Here is a 16506-nt window from a genome sequence, read left to right as displayed (position 1 = left end):
CTTGCCTTTTTGACCCCTAGTGCCCCTGCTGCCCAGATGTAGCTTTTCTATTTAAATAGGGCTGTCAGGCTGTTACACATGCCTATAAACCACCTTTAGTAGCGGGCAATCTCCGCTCTCATGTAAAGTTGACTCAGAAATAAATTTCATCAAAATTTGGGAAGAGTCAGCTTATGTCTGAACCAACCCAAACTCATCTCTTGTGATCCCCAAACCCAAATGTAGGCACATTGGGAGGGATACTGTGAGGGCTTGGTTGTATGCAGAGCCTGCACTCATTTATTATACTTTAACTCCTCTGTGCTGATGCCTACTGTCACATTCATCATCATTTTCCTCCCAGTGGTCTTTGGGATTTTACTGTCCTCGCAGCTTCAGCATAAACATGTCAACCAGCACACTGGGAAAGGTGGGCTGGGGCAGAAGAGAGGTAAGTGGTCATTGTTGAGAATAAGATTCAGCTGCAGTCGCTATAGGTGATTTCTCTCTTCTGCATCATTTCTCAGTCATCTGCCCATTATGGCAGGTGGGATGATGGCGGGTAGGTGGAAGGACCAAGAGGAGGAAAAAACCTGAGGAGAATCAGCAGCTGTGGCTGTTTTGTCTTGTACTGGCATCAAGGAATTTAAAAGATACAGCTCCGATCTCTGTGTTACTCCTTTACTCCTAAAGTCATTGGATTGATCTGAGTCAAGCCAGTTCACAATTCAAAATCCGGAAAAGTAGTAGCATGAACAACTTGTGCATCTTCTTTCTCTGTTTCTGTAGTAATGTCTGAAATGGGCACCACGAAACTCACCTACAGTGAAATTCATGAACTCCAGAAGTCACTTGAGGCTCACAGTGATTTAAATCTGAAAGTCTTGGCTAAAACACTCTTAGTCAATGCAAGGCAGTTTGGATGAAAACAAAGCATATCAGGACATTTTCTGTGTTTTGCACTATGATGGTTATTCTTGAAAATGTATTAAGAGTATTGTTAATGAATCTTGAAGCACCCAGTGGTGTTGTGTATTATCACAGAAGGGTTACCTGACTCTGGCCAATTTTAACTGGTGATCGTGTTTAGGCTTTCTCTGAAGCCTTTGGGGTTGGCTTGTTTATTTGCTTGGGTCACCCAGCCCTAGTGCTTCTTTAGGCACCTGTCGCAGTGCATTGCTTTCCACTAATGGCATATTGTGTCTGTGGTCCATAGTGAAGTTAATATGGCGCAGGGACTATACATGTAAACATCCATTTCAACAGGAGAGCAGCACAGAGCTCTGAAAAGAGTGAACAGATCTCCTGTACAAGGAAAAACTTTAAAGCGACTCCTTAAAAGCTCAAATTATACTGGTATATATTACTGGTATATATTAGCAAGACAGAGTCTAGCTTTGTCCTACACTCTTAACAGATAAACAACTAGACTAACATGACATAAATCTTTTAATAGTCATTGCAATTACAGGCCCTTATTCAGCCGTTATGGAACATTTTATGCTTTCGAACTGTCAACTGATTGATAGAGTTTTTCCATTGGGCAAAGGTTAATGCTTGCCATATATAAATCAGCTCTATTTGTGTTGGTGATTACGACATCATAACTCATTTATTAGTTTCAATAAGTTCTAAAAAGTCAAGGCAGGTTTTCAGCAAAACATCAACTGCTGGGGGGAGGGGGGAAACAGCATTAACATAGTAGCTTAACCCCCACTTCCCAAACCTCTGAATGTTATTTATCATCATCAAAGGGGTTGCATTCAAGAATGGATTCAAATTGAATACATCTGCAAAGCATTTGACAAGATATATGCTGCTTCGTTACAGGCCATAACCATTCTGTTTGAACATCTGTTCTAATGGAGGAAAGAATAGAAACCAAATAAGGAACCAAACACTCTCTTGTAAAGCATTTGGCATAATCAAGATTTTTAATAAGAGATAAGACATTAATAATATGTACAGCTGCAAAGGGGTTTTTTTTGCAACAATTGTCAAATAACAATTGTCATTGTGCTTGCAGGAAATGTTTTAACATCCGCTTGTACCAAGAATTAAGTCTGCCATTTCCCTTCATGAAGGCAGGGGAGACACATTTCAATGGATGTTTAGAATTAGAGGCCCTAAGCTGTTTATGGCCTAGCTCCTCAAAGCAGTGATCAGCCCAAAACTATTCTTGTTCATTCTTTCATGTGGTTGGGGCTGTGGCCTCCTGCCATCCAAAGGGTGAGCAAAATATGCTAAGTTCATTCTATTATTCCCAATCCCTGCCCACTGAGACTGGTTTGAGTAAAGGCATCATAGTAAACCACTTCTGGAAGATGCAAAGCCATGGATTTCCAAAAGATAAGCTGAGGGAGAAAGTATAAGAAGAATGTGTCTTTGGTACCTTTGTGGTCCTAACTTGGTGCATACAGTCAGTGACCATTTCGCACAGGGGTTCCATTCCCAAATCCCACACGCGTCGGTAGAGCACATATAAGCATGCCCTGCCCCATTACACCTTGCCCTCATTCCACCACCATTCTGCCATCTTCCAGGTCCAAAAGAACCCATGTGTTGGTGATCACAGGTCAATTGGACATACCTAAAATAGTTGCCACCTGTAATTTGTGCACAGTTGTACCTTGATTGTTGAACGCCTTGGTACTTGGATGTTTTGGCTCCTGAACGCTGCAAAGCCAGAAGTGAGTGTTCCAGTTTGCGAACACTTTTTGGAACCTGAACATCCGACACAGCTTCCGATTGAGTGTAGGAAGCTCCTGCAGCCAATCGGAAGCTGTGCCTTGGTTTTTGAACCATTCTGGGAGTCAAACGGACTCCCAGAACGGATTATGTTCAACAACCAAAGTACCACTGTACTTACAAAAGTGTTTCAGAATGACCTTGGAATTTGTACAGAAAAGAGTGTAAGCATTCTGGGAAATACTGTATAGGACACAGTGGTCCAACATGAGGCCATTTTTTGGTGGCCCTCAGCAACATTTGACAGCCCCTCTCCCCATCACACCAGCCCTTGCGCTGCCTTTCCAAAGCTGGGTAGGCAAGGCGCTGGGCTTTGGGAAGGAGGCATGAGGGCTCTGACAAGGTCCTAAAGTCCTCCAACCTCTTTTCCAAGGCCTAGTTGGCACTTTCCCAACATTGTGAAGAAGGTGTAAGGATTCTAGGACCCTGCCAGAGCCTTGCACCCCCTTCCTAAAGCCCAGTGCCTCACTTACCTGGCTTTGGGAAAGCAGTGTGATGGTTCCATGTCAAAGTACTCTTGCTGCCCACTTGGTAAGAAAAGTTGGGCCACTCTGGTATGGGACTTTATAGGTCCTCGCTAGCATGCTTTGAAACCAAGAGGGAACCAGTATAGATTGTTGATGTTGAAATATACTCTGGCAATCCACTCCATCAGAAGGCGCGGCACAGTACTCTGTATTAACAGAAATGACCCAGGTGTCATTGTGGGTAGCCCCATATAAAGGGCATCATACTTATGCAGTGATTAAGTTCTGTTACTATTGCCCTGGACTGCGTGCTATACTCTGTAAAACGAATACTATCCTATGGCACATGACAGCCCCCCCCCAAATATATTTTGGCATTTCAAAAACTCCTTCGAATGTGAATAATTCCATTAACTCTAGTGCCCTATAGAAATATCAGGAATGAGCAAGAAACATCAAATCAGCTCCTTAACCTTTTAAGGAAATGGTGTGTTTTACATTCATGCGAAAGCAAACAGGAAAAGAAAATATACTTTCTCTGTCACCCACTGTTTTTCGGGATCAGGGCCTCTGTCTTTTGCTTCTCTGAAATGTCAGTCTTGCACAACCCTTTATTAAATCGGACAGCATCTATTTTGCTGTAGGCAGTCTTATGGACATGGACAGGCAATTTTTGCTTGGGAAGATGTGCAGAACAACAAGCCACCAAATCTAGTCATTAATTTGTTCAGTGGGCTTTCCATCCCACCCAGAACATATACTGTCCATCAGAGCACTGCTGTTGTCCATGCCCATTAATTGCTTCCTCATAAATAAGCTGGTCAACAACCACTAACACTGGTCTTTTAGAATGCAGCAAACCAGAATTTCTTCCTGACGGGCACTGGCACCTTCTTCCAGACTGCAGGTTGTTAAACAGCAACAATACAGATTTTAAAACCAGCATTGAATTAAATCAGATTCAAACTGCACGTGCATGGAGCACATTTTTATTTTTAGGTGCCTAGCCTCAAAGGTTTTAGGTGCCAAAGCCTCAATTGGGGTTACTGGGGTACAATAACAAATTCACTCTGTGCCTACATCTACCTGTGATTCCTCAGCACTGCACCACCAACAGTGTGGCATAGATTGTAGAGAGGGGAATGGATTAATGGAGGTAGGCTAGCTCATACTGATGGATAGCTGCTGACTGGACAATAGACATCCATTTTTTTAATATGCAACTTCTTGGATCTCCTGCTGGGAGGCAGCAGAACTGTGAAACATCCAACACCAGCCTGCACACTGTAATTTTATTTAGTCCAGTTCCTGCATGGTAACAGGAAATCCAGAGCTAGGACATCCCAACAGATGACTGTCCTTTTAAAACATGATGATGATGATGATGATGATGATGATGAAGTTCAGTGTCTTTTGAACTCTTGTCAATCATCTGTTCTGTAAAGAGCCTCTGCTAGTTGTCATTTTCTTCTACTTCATGGATCAAGACCCAGGAAATTAAGATAATAGCTAAAGTAAGCAGTTTGTCTGTGTTTTTTATGTGGGATTTATTTGGGAGGGCTGACTATATCTTGCAGGTTACCTTATCCTTGCCTTGAGGCTATCTGGAGAAAGTAATTAGAGTGAAGTGAACACTAATTAGCTGTTTGCTTTACTGCACCTGCCTTAAGAGAAAATAGCCTGGAAACTGCTTGTGTATTGAGTTTAACTGAGGGCTATGAAAGGCAACATGTGGTTATTTCTTGAATAAAAAGGCACTTAACATAATACTCACAGACCATTATGACTCAACATGCTTGTGGCCTCAAACTGAGCTCTAACAAACTCTGGGTCAAATTAAAGGGGGAGGGGATAAGAAAAGAGATACAGCTGCTGAAGCCCAGTAGTTTTGTTATAAATAACGGGCCAGTTTCGGCAACCAGATTTTTTGTTATGTCATTAGTCAGCTGAGTCTGTGAAACTGAACCAGCAATTAAAGGCTTTCATGCAACTGTGGCCATATTTTCCTTTCCTATGTTTTTTTTTTTTTTGTACTCCCTTGAAACTCCATCCAAGTATTTTATTATTCTGAATGTGCTTCATCCTGCTTTTCTTCTTTAAATTCCGTAACACAAAAACAGCTGTATAGTCATACCTCAGGTCACAGACACTTCAGGTTGCATGTTTTCAGGTTGTGCACTGCGCCGAACCCGAAAGTGCCGGAACAGGTTACCATATTTTTTTCACCATAACACTCACTTTTTTCCTCCTAGAAAGTAAGGGGAAAAGTCTGTGCGTGTTATGGAGCGAATGCCTACGGGTGGCGGGGGGATCTGCTGCAGTCGTGAGCAGAGGATCCATGATTCCCCTTCCTTCCCTCCTCTGTGTCTCGCTTTGAAACTGCAAAGCGGGAGAAGAGCCACTGAGTGGGGAGGAGAGAGGGACAGAGAGCCTGCTTGCTTTAAAGGAGCAAAGCGGGAGAGGAGAGGAGCCTTCTCCCCTTATACCCCTCTTCTGCATTATTAGCAGCATCCTTCTCTACCCACCCCACGCGTGCTCCTTGTTCCTTGAGTGCTTTTCCTTCCCTCCCCACTTAAAACGTGGTTACAAAGCACGGGTCCACATGGATCCTCAGGATTTTTGCACTGGGTCACCCCAAATTCACCATCAGATCACAAAGCATGTCCATGGCTACATCTTGCACCAAAAAAATCACATACCCACTGTTGCCTGGGGCCGCAGTGGTGCAAAAACGTGGTTACAAAGCATGGATCTACATGGATCCTCAGGATTTTTGCATTGGGCTACTCCAAACTCACTGTCAGATCACATGTCTGTGGCCACAGCATGAACCACAAAAATCATACATCCACTGTTTCGTTTAGAATTTTTTTTTCTTGTTTTCCTCCTCTAAAAACTATGTGCGTGTTATGGTCTGGTGTGTGTTATAGAGCGAAAAATACGGCACTTCTGGGTTTCGGCGGTCGTGCATGCGCCGAAACACCAAATTGCGACCCGTGCACGTACAGACACGGCGCTACGGGTTGCAAACACTGCAGGTTGTGAACGTGCCTCCTGCACGGATCACGTTTGCAACCCAAGCATCCACTGTACTTCTTAACATGTTTTCTAAGGCCTATGCAAGGTACTGGCAGGACGATGACAAGGTGCACCAGGGGAAGGGGGGGCTGGAACCTGACTTGGGAGAGGGGGGCAGCGGTTGGTGGGGACCTGTACCAGACAGGAGGCAAGAATCAGAGGCAGGGAAGCTTCAGAGCTGGAGGCAGGCCAGGCAAGTGAAGGGCAAGATGCTGCACAACCCTGGCGGAAAGGACTGGTAGAATCCGAGACCAGGGAGAAGAGTCGGTGGAAGAAGATTGGAAGAAATTTAAAGTCTATTTACAGAAACATTGTAAAATTAAGGAATGTTAGAAGGAGGCTGGAATGAAGTTATGTGGTTTTAGCAGAAGTATTATAAAGGATTAAGTAAAAATAGATTGTTAATGGATGAAAGGAGGGAAGGTAAAGTTACATTGTATTAGGATAAAAATTGGGAAGGATGGAAAGGATTTGTTGAAATAGCTAACCAAACTAGAATACAAAAAAGGGAGGTGCAAGGAGGTCAAGGAAACAAGCAAATGAAAGATAAGCTATGGGAAGGTTCGTTGTATTTTTTTTCTTTTTTGTGTTTTTTCTTTTTATTTTTGGTTTAATTGTATCTATTTTTCTGTTTGTTACAAGTCTGTGTTTAATTTGGTGTGTTTTCTTTTTTCTTTTTGTAACCTTTAAAACCTTAATAAACATTATTATTATTATTATTTTAAAAAAAGATGCTGCACAACCCTCTCCTGCACCACTGTCTCCCAGGGAGGAGAGAACTGAAGTGGGAAGAGCAGAGGCAGCTTCCATGCAGGAGCAGTCTCTGGCTACATGTATGCAGTCCATCAGGGGAAGGTACATAAACTGGTGGAGGAGGGGGGTGCTCCCCAGTTGCTGCAACTGCTCCATAGAGCACAGACCTGGGAATAGCTGCCTAGACGCTGAGCTGGGAAGCAGCCTTGACAGTCTGAAAGATTAAACAGCCACCTCCTACCAAAGACAGCATACTAAATAAACAAATCTATAGGCTATAGGCTTCTGTGAAGCAATTTGAAATATTGTTCTACATGGTATACATGTATATCTACATGGTACATCAATCACGACTAATTAAATTGCCCTGTGATCTTCAGATGAAGGGCAGTATATAAATTTAATAAATAAATAATACAAAAAACCCCATTAAGTTAGGGATGGGGAGAAGAACAGCATGCTGTTGAAAACATGGCCTAACACATGCCAGGATCCCCCAGCATCTGCTATGCAACCTAAAGTTATATTTCTAATGAGTCGTCATGACTGGCAGGTGTGGCTTCCATAGGTAGGGTTGGGGTGAAGCAACTAGGAACACCCTTACCTGGTGGAGCCAAGGGGAGGCCAGATGGAAGTGGTTTGACAAGGTGTCTGGGAACTGTACTACTTCCATTTTTGGCAGGCACCAGATGCCACAACTCTTTTCTCTCATTAACCTTACTTAAGGTTGGTTTAATGTAATAAAACTCTAAAACTACCATGTTTGTTGTTGCTTAGTCGTTAAGTCGTGTCTGACTCTTCATGACCCCATGGTCCAGAGCACGCCAGGCACTCCTGTCTTCCACTGCCTCCCACAGTTTGGTCAAACTCATACAAACAAAGCAATATTACAAATAAAGCAATATTACAAACACAGGGCTGCAATAAAAATGCAATAGAAGAGAAGTATTTAACATCTGAAGAACCAACCCACCCCCCAAGGTATTTAGCCTTCATTTAAATATGTTCCCTTTGAAGAGTTCAACAGACAGGGTGCCACCACTGAGAATGTCTGATTCGTTTTTTAAAAAAGCTTCCAAACCATTTCTCTACTTATGGATGTTTCTCATTGTTTTACTTTGGCTGTGTATTTGATGTATTCTGGAATTCAAAATTTATTTACCCCAAACATGCTTGTTAAAATGCTACAATGTAATGGATTTATTCTTTGCAAAACTAGAAAACACAGCAGCAAGCCTGAGAAATTGACATCTCTACTACGATGCTTTGCAGACACCTTCAGAAATGAACCTGCTCTCTGCTTGTGGCACACTCTGGTTTGTATTGAATAGAAATACAAAGAGAACTTTTAGTCACCCTGGAAAAATAGCCAAAATTAACAGCAGTGTTTTTCCAGAGCCTCTGCCAGAGCTGAACAAACAACTAGCCTGGGTTTAATGGGCAAGTGCTTCCAAAGAACAGAGAATCGGCCTGTAGCAATCTTGCATACGCCAAAGACATAACATGCAAAATTTCTCTCTAATTCAACATGCATGTGACCACACCTCCCCTCTGCAAAACTGGCTAAACCAGACATGATGTTTAGTGTATGAATGGCCAGTTCAGAGGCTACATTCTGCTTCCAAAGTCCAGTGTTTAGATCGTAATAAAAGTCCTACTGAATCAGATGGATTATCCATTTAATTCAACAGACTGGAAACCATTTAGCACGAGGACCACATTTCCTTCCAGGGATCACAAACCAGTGGTGGATGGGGCCACAGGCAAAAGTGGAAAGAGGAGAAAATGTGGATTATAAAGCATAACCAGAATTCGAGGCTGTAGTTGATTCAGGCAAAACACACCCAAGGAATCTGCATAGCAGGGCTAGTGAGCAGTTTGGCTATGGAAAGAGGACTTTTCTGTTGGAGGGTTTGTAGCCTGGGGAAGACTCCTGAGGGTCAGACTGGGAGGCCATGTTTAGCTCCCAGCTGTACGCCGGCTGCCTCAGCCAGTAAAGCGAGATGAGCACCGCAACCCCAGAGTCGGTCATGACTGGACATAATGGTCAGGGGTCCCTTTACCTTTACCTATGCATCACCTTTACCTAAATGGATATAGAGCCTACAATACATGTACCCACAGAACATTCCATACATACCCACACATCTCTACATGGAGGGCAAATTAATCTTAATTATTATAGCTTCAGCTCGTACACAGCCATCACTTTAACAAAACTTAAAAAGTAGACAACCAGGGCTCCTAGGACAATCACCTTGTAACTTGGCCAGAAAAAATGCCCTAGATGAAACGGGTGGAATGTTTCGTTGGTGTCTGCTCTCCTCTAAAAGGTGTGTCTTTATTTTACAAAGGAACTAGTGAGCATATTCAGCTTGTTCTGAAAAGCCTAGGTACAGTGGTGCCCCGCAAGACGAATGCCTCGCAAGACGAAAAACCCGCTAGACAAAAGGGTTTTCCGTTTTTTGAGGCGCTTCGCAAGACAAATTTCCCTATGGGCTTGCTTTGCAAGATGAAAACGTCTTGCGAGTCTTGTGAGTTTTTTCCCTCCCCCCCCCCTTTTCTAAGCCGCTAAGCCGCTAAGCCGCTAATAGGGGTGCTTCGCAAGACGAAAAAACCGCAAGACGAAGAGACTCGCAGAACGAATTATTTTCGTCTTGCGAGGCACCACTGTATTTTAACCAATGTCACTTCTTATCATATAGACTTTTTTAAAAAGAAAGTTCATTTGACCACACTGGACTTTCTGTGCAACATCCCTACTATTAAATCTCGTGGCACTGTGGTCATTGTTCCCAAGCAGTTAAACAACACCTCCACATTAGGCTTAAATCCAAGGTCACCACCTGTCTTTGGATGATTCTATGACTCTCTGGGAGTGGCCAGCATGGTGCATATCAGATGATGTAGACAACACCTCCCCTCATCCCCAGACAGCATGGCCAATAGCCAGGGATGATGGGAGTTGTAGTTCAACATCTCCGGACAGCATTGTGTTGGCTACCCATAGAGTTATCTAAGATGATCGTGTCTAGAATTGCCCATTCCCTATGATTCCCTAGGTAACTCAGTGGTGAACATTCGGGCCTCCTGCCTTAGGCTATAAGCTTCCACACTGAAATGCTGGATTCCCAGGTACCTCTGTACACAACTCTAAAGTACAGACAAGTCAAATAACACTATTAAAAAAAGCAACTTAAAAACAGAGCTCTAAAATAACATATTTTTTAAAAAAAACTTGTTGAAACTTCTGGAGAAGGTAAGAACAAGACTACCTAGTATCCTGCCTCATAAAAACTGCAGCTATTCTGCCTTAAGCATTTAAAGATAATATTACCATTGTTAACATTCTGCCAGAAAGAGAGATGTGCTCCACTTAGGGACCTTCTGCACAGTTTGAACATGACAGAGTGAAAAGAAATGAAATCCCCAGCAGTTCCTAAAAGAAAGTCAGGCAGCATGCACCTTGCACTTTCATGTATGGTATAATGAAGGCAATGGTTATCATAATATGTCATTCTCTTCCCAAGTTTAAATGTTTCCTACTGAGACTTTAAAAATATTTTTTTCCTGAGTTATTTCCCATTCTTAATTCATGGTCTTGCTTCCATTTTACTTTCTGTTCTCTCACATCCAGCAAGTAGAGCTGGGCAAAACCTCGTTTTCAATATCACGATATATCACTAGTTAAACATCGCGGTATATCAATGTATTGTGATACCTGAAATAAGGAAGGAACTACACAGAGGCAAGCAGGGCAATGTCCTAGCAACTGCTCCTACTTAAGAGTCTAAAACTGTTAAATGATGGTGTTATCAACCACCTCAGCAGCAGGCAAGCCAAAATGCATCCCAACAGGACTTTTGGTTTTGGGCTTGGTTACCAAATGGTGTTATTCAGGACATCCAAAGTACGGTGATGAGTCATAGTGAATACAAATAACCTGGGACTGCCAGGCTACCAGCAGGCCTGCTAGGAGGCAGAATCAAGAGTGGCTGAAACAGCTTGCCATGACCGCGGTACATGTCGGCCGTAGCGGTGACAACCTGCAAGACCTTGCGGTGGTTCTAGTGACGACAGTAGCAGCAGTGGCCTGCGAGGACTCACAGCAGTGATAGGATGTGGCAGCAGCAGCAGTGGCCTGCAAGGCCTTGCAGTGGTGGCAGGGAGTGACAGCAGTGGCGGCAACGGCGAGACTTCATGGTGGCAATGGGGCTCGAGCCCCACATTGGGCAAAAGTGTCCTGCATTGTTAGGAGTTGGACTAGATGACTCTTGTGATCCCTTCCAACTCTACAAACATATGATTCTATGATATGACAGGCACACACCATCTACATTGTCTTAGTATTGGAGAATAAGTAGTACAGTTCAGAAAAAGTTGGGTCAAATCCTATACACTGCTACTTGGAATTAATTGCACTGAACAAAGTTGCTTAGTTGGAATATGCAAAATTAGTCTGCAATAAATAAATAAATATATCTATATAATAAATATTAGTACAGGATTATTCAACGAAGACAACAGTTTTTCTTGACACGTGCAGAATATTTATTGGTTGGGAAACTGGAATGCTTCACTGGGAAATACACAATGTTATTTAAAACAGCTTCATCAGCACTGATGCTGATTTTTAGAGCTCTGATTAAAATTTAATTAAATACCCACTTTGGTGATCTGAACAGTTAGTGCCTTCTTCTGTAAGAATTACTCACTGTTATTTCCCCCTGGTGTTTGTTTGAAAAGCATCCTATACACGTTAATGGTTTTGAAGCACACTGTCAATATAATGTGAAAGGGGGTAATCAACTTTGCAGAAAATTTATATATATCTACAATCTGCACAATAATCTGAGAGAAGAAAGGAAAGCTGCATTCATTGTGCAAGTAGAATAAAGAAGCACCTATTCTGCAGCTACGGAAGAGGGGGAAACAACTGAACCCGATGCCAGCTAATGTAAAGCACATGATCTACCCACTCTGCATTTCACCACCAACAAAATATTGCAATGCATTGTTATGGGATCGTGGGGAGGGGGCTGGTAATAGAAGGAACTGCTTAACTGATCGATCCAGTTTCTTTGTCAAGTCGCCGGCCATTTAAGTACTCTCATCAGCATTTTAAAGAGTGGGCTATGTTGCCATAAGGACAACTAAGTGTTGGTTTTCTACAGGAGGAGGAATGGGCCTCTTCCCACCTCAGCTGTCTGGGTGACAGGAGATCTAGGGCATGGGTAGGCAAACTAAGGCGGGGGGGGGGGCGGATCCAGCCCAATTGCCTTTTAAATCTGGCACGTGGACAGTCCAGGAATCAGCATGAGTATAATGTGTCCTTTTATTTAAAATGCATCTCTGGGTTATTTGTGGGGCATAGGAATTCGTTACTCCCCCCCCAAAAAAAAATATAGTCCGGCCCCTCACAAGGTTTGAGGGACAGTGGACCTGCTGAAAAAGTTTGCTGACCCCTGATCTAGGGGCTAGACTGGGGGTGAGTTTTTTGTCTGGACAGGAAGCTGAAGACAGAAGTTTGTCTTGTTCTGTGCTGGATCCAAAGCTATGGATCCTGGAAACCTATGGGGGAAGCAGGGTGTGTTGGGAGTGTTAATGCTGTGAGCCCTTGCACCCAATCCTCAGGTTGTTTATATGCGTGAATAAAAACATATATCCTAAAGACATGACAGTCTCCAGTGAACTTCTTTCCAAGAAAACTGAACCCTTGGTAAGCATTGGAATCCCTGGAGTCTCTTGCCACTTCAAGACTGGTGTGCATGCAATAATATAATAAATGCAGCTTGCCTAAAACAATACAGTTATTGTCTGGAGAAGTTCCTAGGGTTACACATTCAGTGGGGTTTGAATAATCTGCAAAAGAGCACACTGTGGTGGCAAATTGTGATGGTTCTAGGGGTTGCTCGTGCGTAAACCGGCGCCACCCCTGGCTGGGTTGCCTGAGTGAACCTTTTCTGTCCGGACAGCCACTCGCCCGTGGCTGTCTCAATCGCTGGCAAAATCCGTCAGTGGGCGTTTCTTGAACTTCTTCCAGCAAAGAAGCTCTTTGACGCCTAGTCTCCGCCTACTCTCCCTGCGCGGAAGCCTTCTGCGCAAGGAGGGTGCGGGCAGCCGAGGACCCGTGCTCTCCCCGCTGGTCCCCACCGAGGAGTCATGGGACCGCCTCGCCGATTCCCTCATCTGCCCCCCTTCTCCACTGGTGCTATGCTGATTTCCTTCCCCAGAAGATGGGCTGCTTCTCCTCATCCCGGGACGCTCTCCGGAATCCCTCTGGAGCCCTCTCTCTCCCTCTGGCTCCAATGGCAGTTCCCTGACACAAATGTTCAAATGTAAATTATTTTATGGACTACCATACCCCAAGCTAATCATTACTCCTCATCTGACACTAAAGGAAAGTTACTGGTGCACAACTTCCATCATTTCTGACTCTTGACACTGCCTGCTGGGGCTGCTGGGAACTGGAGTCCAACAACATCTGAAGGGCTATAGGTTTCGCATCCCTGCTTTAAACCCAGAATGAATCTTAAGAGTACCCCTTGGGCTTAAAAGACTGGGCTTAAGATTTATTTAAATTAAGAATACATCAACACTGTGATATGTTCTCTCTCTATAGCCCATTACAGAGACAACAACATGCACCAATTAGCTGAATAGTACAAACTGTCCAGAGAAAGAATGTAACAGTCTTGATGTTGTCTCATAAACAACAACTTGTTCTGAGCCTCCATGTCATATGCTATGATAAGTCTGATGGATCAAAACAACAGTAACGTCATCTGATTTCCTATCAATATGGAATTAAGGTCAGAGCAACTTGTGCTTGAAATGTCAATAAAAGTTTGCACCACACAATAATTCCAAGTTATAACCGAATGGGTCAGGGTGGCTTTCCAGACTAAAATGCAAAGTCAGCCATTTCAATAATACTTAATAGTACTAACCAAGGCCAATATAATGGAACATTGTTTAGGAAAGTATATGAAGAATACTCACAAAGAGTTTTTGCTTGACAATGCTACAGATTAGACTATTATCTCAGGTCTGTACATCTTGTGTTCTACCACACTCAGCAGGAGTGGCAGCAGGTTCACCCACTATATACTGCTAGGTGAAGGCGCCATCATGCTCTGACACTCAAACCAGTCCTGGGCAATGTCCAGGCCTAGTCACCCCAGGCCTAGTCAGGAAGTTAACAGTATATCCCCAGTACTAAATTGCTCTTAGGGAACAGCACCACCATCAATATTGATATTGTTGAGGAGTCTGAATTGTCTGGGCTTTCTAGCTTGCTGGATTCTATGTCCTATTTGATGTACAGAACAACACCCTTAGAATGCCCTTCCCTGTCCTCTCCAAAGAGTTTATGTTCAGAAAAAACTATGACCCACTGGTTCTCTCTATCATGTTTCAGATATGCCCATTGCATCTGTGCTCTCCTTTAAAACTCAAAATACATAATAAAGCAAAAGCAAAATAAATGATTTACTCCTGCACTTTCATTGCCTAGTTCAACACATTCTCATCCCTTAGGGTTGATTCACCCTAAACCCAATGTTCTTCATCTTCTGTTGGCTATCCCCCAGTGCTCAGTTAAAAAGCTGTTCTGCTACCTTGTACATTTTAAGCGCAAACAGTCTGATTCTATTATGGTTCAAGTGGAACCTGTCTCTTTTGTACAGGTCTAGCTTGTCACAGAAGGTGCCTAACAAATCCAAATCCTGGCACCACCTTCTTACCCATCCACTGAGACTCTTCAGACCTACCGGCAAAGCTAACTCTGGTGGTCGAATGCGTAGCATTTCGGAGAAAGCTACCATGAAGCTCCTGGCTTTCAATCTCCTGCCTAGAAACCTACATTTGCTTCCAGGTCACACAATCACGTTTGCCCACATCATTGCTGCCAATATATCATGACCACTGACTTCTCCTCAGAACTATCTGTCACATGCTAACAGGTAATATCTACAAATTTCACACCATGCAAACAAATCACTGAATACTGCACACCTACTACAAATGCAGATGTATTTTTCCCTAATGATAATTGATCACTATTAGGGCCTCTGTCCCCTAGAAGAGAATCTTTGGCCCAAGAGGGTATCTGTTTATCCTTTGAGGGATGGGTCCCTTCTAAAATGTAATTTTTCTCTTCCTTAGAGTGGTGACCGCCTCTCCCAGGACTCATTCTCTGACAGCAGAAGCACCCTGATGTTTCTTGCCTCTAACATGTTCCTGAAGGTGTCACCCACCCACCCACCTCTCTGACCACCAACTTGTCCAGGTTGGATACGTTGGTTGGAACACACTTGCTTCCTGAGGTTCAGGAATCAATTGCACCAAGCACACACCCAAGACTTCTGTTCTGCAGGCAGATAGCTATATATGTGATATACTCAAAAATACACTGGATACCCCCACAACCATGCTGACTTTCTACTTATATACCTGTTGTTTGTTATTTATTGATAATTTCTCACTTGGGAGCTTGGGATTTGATGTCAGAAAGGGACAGGGAGAGTAGTGAACTCACACACTGTTGGGATTCTGAGGTGAGATACCCAGGGCACCATAATTACCAAAGTCCACCCCTGGTGATACATTGCTGAAGACAGACTCAGCATTTGAATTTATGCCACTAACACCACTCTTAAATGCACAGTGCTGCTGCTGCTGCTGCTGCTACTGTTGTTAAAACCTCCTAATACTGTGATCCCTGAGATCTGTGAAGATCCAATCAAGTAAATCAAGCCAAAACTGTGCCACTCTGAGGACACACCTCTAATAAACTGAACTGATGATCTCTGGACTGGATTGTTGGATATATACTCCAAGGCATGCAACTGGCAGGAGTTTACAGTGATACCTCGGGTTAAGAACTTAATTCATTCTGGAGGTCCGTTCTTAACCTGAAACTGTTCTTAACCTGAGGTACCACTTTAGGTAGTGGGGCCTCCCGCTGCCACCGTGCCACCGCCACACAATTTCTGTTCTCATCCTGAAGCAAAGTTCTTAACCCGAGGTACTATTTCTGGGTTAACGGAGTCTGTAACCTGAAGCGATGAACCAGACAGAGGCATGGGAAGGGGGGGGTGCGGTGGGTGCAGACTGCCCCGGGTGTCATGACTGAGGGGGATGACAAAATGGCAGGTGAGTGGATGGTATACCTCATGCCCGGCAGCGGCAGCTCTTCTGACCTGGCGCCAGACAGCAGCTCTCCTCAGCCGTGGCAAGGCGCATCTGGCTGCAGCAGCTCTGTTACCTGGTCATGTCTGACCCAGTTGCAGAGAGCAGGAGGAGAGTGAGCAGCAGCTTACCTGCTCCTCTCCTACCCTGAAATGCGGCGCGTGGGAGGGCACCCTCCATGCCCCACCCCCGAGAGAGTGCCCGCCCTGGGCAGCGCGGGCATATGCTCCGCCACTGGAACCAGAGCTCATTTTCTTAAAGTAAGATCTTTGACCAATACTAGTTTATT

The 16506-nt window shown here is 43.9% G+C and overlaps 1 protein-coding gene across 2 annotated transcripts in view; it reads right to left on the bottom strand.

The window, feature by feature from the left end:
- TMEM200A (transmembrane protein 200A) overlaps window positions 1–16506 on the bottom strand; it is a 43531-nt gene that overhangs the window by 19094 nt on the left and 7931 nt on the right. The window contains exon 2 of one of the 2 annotated variants that reach the window (XR_014155044.1): window positions 3206–3400. The exons of the other annotated variant lie outside the window; for it this stretch is intronic. The gene's annotated coding sequence lies outside the window, so the exon portion shown is untranslated. Of the gene's footprint in view, window positions 1–3205; window positions 3401–16506 lie in introns of those variants that run through there. 2 annotated transcript variants of the gene reach the window in all.

The sequence above is a fragment of the Podarcis erhardii genome, assembly GCF_964252035.2.
Source record: "Podarcis erhardii genome assembly, chromosome: 3".
NCBI lineage: Eukaryota > Metazoa > Chordata > Lepidosauria > Squamata > Lacertidae > Podarcis > Podarcis erhardii.
The sequence above is the reverse complement of the archived record's forward strand: the minus strand, read 5'-3'. Positions and strand labels throughout refer to the sequence as shown.